Consider the following 4257-nt stretch of genomic DNA (forward strand, 5'->3'; position numbering starts at 1 on the left):
GCCAGGCCCCGCCCCCGGGTGGCACTGACAGGACCCCGGTGCTGGCCCTCCCCCGGCACCTGCCCTTGTGCGCGGGGTCGCGGCCCTGCCCCTGCGGTGCCTCCTGCTGTCCTGGCGCGGGCAGCCGTGGAGCCCCTTTCCCCCCTCCAGGGCACCAGGCACTATCTGTTCCTGTTCGGGCAGGGCACTGCGCCTACCTGGCAGCAGCACCCTCTACATGATGCTGCCAGCAGCCTCCCCACTTCTCCGTCCCCATTAAACCCCCCCAGGGAGGGTTGCTCTCATGCATTCAGTCAGCGCAGGCCCCATGGGGTCCCTTCCTGCTACTGGTGCCCCATGCCGTGTGCTGTTTCCTGCTTGCGGGGACCTCAAGGTAGCTGCACAGGGCAGGGGCAATGGTTTGGTTGCTGTGGCCATGACAGGGGCGGCCCCCCAAGTGGAAGAGCCTACTGTGGTTCAGCAAGACCCCAGCTCTGCTCTGACTGCAAGGGGTTTGGTCTGTCTGTGGGTGAGCTGGGAAGGCCGAGGCCTCTTTAGTGGTCTACATCCCGGGGTGCTGAAGGGTAAAAGCCCATGGCCGGATGATCCCTGCAGCCTGCCAAGTGGTGCCAGCAGCCTGGGGATCTTGCATGAATCAGGAGGAAGGATGCAGCTGTCTCACCAGTGGATGTGGTTTTAATATCTCTGCATTGTTGTCAGCGATAACACAAGGGCAAAGCCTTTCCCACCAGGAGACTGGGAGCCTTCCCCTCCCTTGCTGCAAGGTGATAGGCGCCTCAGTTCAAATAAATCTGAACTCTTCCCCACATCCCAGCTTAATCACTTACCATGTTTTACATCATTTCCTACGTCAGCGGGGCTGGAAAAAGCCTAAACCAGCCACTTGTGCTATGTGAACATAAACATGTTAAGAACAAGGATTATAAACAGAAATTTTCTATAGCCATTAAGCCTTCCTTACTTAAATCCACAGACTTCAATTCAGCAATGTCTGGTTTTCCAAATACCTCCGAGTGTTAACATTATTGAGGACTGTTCCATTCTACTTTTGCCCCTCTTCCTCCTCTTCTAATGTTTTCATGCTCTTTTCTTCATTTACTGCCACAAGATACCCTTTTTTTGGGGGGGGTATTTTGTCCTGAGTGGTGGGGGAAAAGAGAAGACCCAGAGCCAAGAATAGCTATAGTCATGACAGGATTTATCAGAAGTTCAAGCAGCTGCCTTCATTTTACAAAGAGTCAGGCTTAATTTTGAACTCAGCATTTTCGGTGGTTGAACACCATAGCACAGCTGTTGAGAGCTTTGGGAGTCGTTCAGCAGGTCTGTCAAAATGACAGGAAGAAGCACATGGCAGAGTGGTTTCTCGTGCCCCGAGGACATCAATCTGTTCTAACTACGTCTCTTTGCCCTAAGGCTGTTCTTACATTTAAATCGCCTTAGGACTTTACTGGACCTACTAGAAATGGTCATAGTACAGCACATCCAGGACTTTAACTACCCTGTGGCCCATCAATTCCTCTTTACTTGTTGATTACAGTAAATTCTGCATCTATGTTTTGCTTCCTGTACGTCAGCCATCTGCAAAGTAGTTTTCCTCTTTCTCCTCGGTGGACCAGAACAACTGTAGGTTAAGGCAGCTGTCTTGCTTACAAGTGCGTTAACTTTCAGTTCAACTATTTCTAAACACACACAGTGCTTAAGTGCTTTGGTGGTGAAATACACATATGTGGTAACACTGTGGGGCAAATGGTATTGGGTCATTAAGCAATGTGCGTTGTGTTAATGTGGGAGTCATTAGTGTTAACAGGATCTTTTCACCATGCGACACTAAACAGTTAATCAGGTTTCAGTATTTAGAATATAGAGACCTCGGCTACCTTCTTACCATGGCAAACAGTCACATGTATAAATCTGTTTAACTGTCATTAAAAATACAGAAGAAGATGGAAAAAATCCATGAAAACATTTTACCTGTAAATATTAAGGCTCTCATTCAAATACCATCCCTTTTTCCTTTTATTTTAGCTGCAGAGAGATTTAACTGGGGAGAAGCACCGTGTTTGATGGTCTTCAAATAGGTGTCCTTTTTGGGACAGAGAAAGAGAGAGGCAGGAGAAAGTCAGTGGAAATGGTGTTGAGCTGCTTTTGTAGCTGTTATTTTTGGAGTCTGATCTGGCTTCCTTGAAGACAAAACAACACACACACACACAGAGAAAAAAAAGCAATGATAGGAAATTCATCTATTTGTGATGCTGACTCGTATTTGCAGTCTCCTTGCTGGAAAGATATGGGAATATCCCATGGTCTTACCAGAATTTTCAAGACCTAGCAAACTTGTACCAGCATCAGGCTGTTTAAGACTTTGCTTTCAGCTGTCTCTTCACTTCCAGGCAGAAGAAGCCACCTTGGCCAGCTAGTCCCAGACTCTCTAAGGTGAGACAGAGATACTGAAGAAGCTATAAGGTAGGGAAGGAAGGGCATGTGTGAGGGAGGATGTGACACAAGAAGCACAGATATCCCATTCCAGATGTCATTCATTAGAGGTGCACCGATACATTGGTCCAATATTGGATCAGCACCAATAAAAAGAAAATTGGCTGCATCAGAAATCATCCCGATGTGGCTGATAAATGCCCGTGCATGTGCACAGCCACAGTGCAACCTGTAGGCAGTGTGGAACGTAGCCCAGCAGCTCAAAGACCTGCATGCAGCTGGTAAATCTGTTGTAGGGGAAGGGGCATGGGGGGGGGCAGATTGATGCCCCCTGGGGTGAGGGGCGGGGGAGTGGGGCTGGAGCTGGGGCAGGTGCTGCCCAGGCAGGCAAGGTGGGATGCGGGACCGAGCTGTGGCTCATCTGGGGGGTGGGCGGCTCTTGCCACTGCAAGCACCCAGGGAGGGCATGAGTGGGGCATGTGCCTCTGGATCTGCATAGGGCCCCTCCCCGGGTGGGGAGGCTGGAGCTGGGGCTGGGCCATGCTCTTCTTGGCACATGGGGGTTGTGCTCAGAGTGGGTGGCAGAGGCTCTGGGAGGGGGATACGGTGAAATTTGGGGTGGCTGCAGCCCCCCCCCGTAATGTCCCTCCTAGTGCTGCTTCTGTCACTTGCCCCAGGCACACCCGCAGGCCGCCCCAGTGTGGCCCTAGCCTACAGCTGCGCCCCTCCCCCATGTGCCCTCCCAGGATGCGCGCAGCAGCGGGAGCTTCTGCCTCTGCCCTGCATCCCCTAGACAAGCCTCAGCTCCCTCCAGCACCCTGCCCAAACTGGGCAGCGCCTGCCCCACTTCTTCATTGTGGGCTGGGGCACACCCATACCCCTTCCACCACAAGGGTCTTACTAGCTGCACACAGCTGTATCGGAAATCAAATTGGTATCAGCCAATACATCTCCTTAAAAATTGGCTATTGGTATTGGCTCCCAAATTCTCTATTGGTGCACCCCTAGCATTCAGGAATGGGATTAACTGAACCTTCTGGAGGTAGTGATGTCATCTGTGTCCCCCTGGTCTGGTCAGAGTATCTCAGGGTCAGAACAATGGAGATCCAGTGGTTTTATGGCAGATCTTACGGTCATAGGAAACTGGGCATGACAGCCATAGTGGTAACGTTCCACCCCTTCCTTCCAGCATGGTTTCAGATTCTGAACCCCAGGGGTGCTGAATGGAATAACCCACCTACTAATTTTTTTTTCACCAATCATAGCTGATGTCTAGCATGCCAAACCTAGTTTCTGCTCTGCACTCCTCCTGTTTACCAGTCACTTATCTCCGACCCATCCTTGGATGAGACCAGGAGTCTGTGCTGTTTGGACCAACATAATCTTTTGTCTTTTAACTTTTACTGACTTTCAATAGCAGTTTTATGTAATGGGTACAGTTGAATTTCAGGTACCTTGAACAGCTTCAGGCGTGCCTATGCTACTGGCTGCAGTGTCATGTAGAGAGACTTGAGCTAGCTTTAAGCTAGCTACCTTATGTCCCTGAAGCAGTCTAGCACATGGGTGGGCAATTATTTGGGCCCGGGGGCCACATAGGGAGTTTTAATGAGTTGTCACAGGCCAGGTCACTCCAGGCTGGTCTCCATGGAGACCCCAGGATCATGGGGCAGAGACAGCATGGAGTCAGGGTGGAGTCCCAGCTGTGCAGGCAGGGATGTGCAGGGCCCAGGGCAGAGCTGCAGTCCAGTCCCTGCATGCACTTGCCTTGTGGGGTGAGGGGGATGTGCATGCATGTGTGTTGAGGGGGCTGCCTGGGTGCTAGGT

This window comes from Crocodylus porosus, unplaced genomic scaffold (assembly GCF_001723895.1).
Source record: "Crocodylus porosus isolate Cpor-Errol unplaced genomic scaffold, CroPor_comp1, whole genome shotgun sequence".
NCBI lineage: Eukaryota > Metazoa > Chordata > Crocodylia > Crocodylidae > Crocodylus > Crocodylus porosus.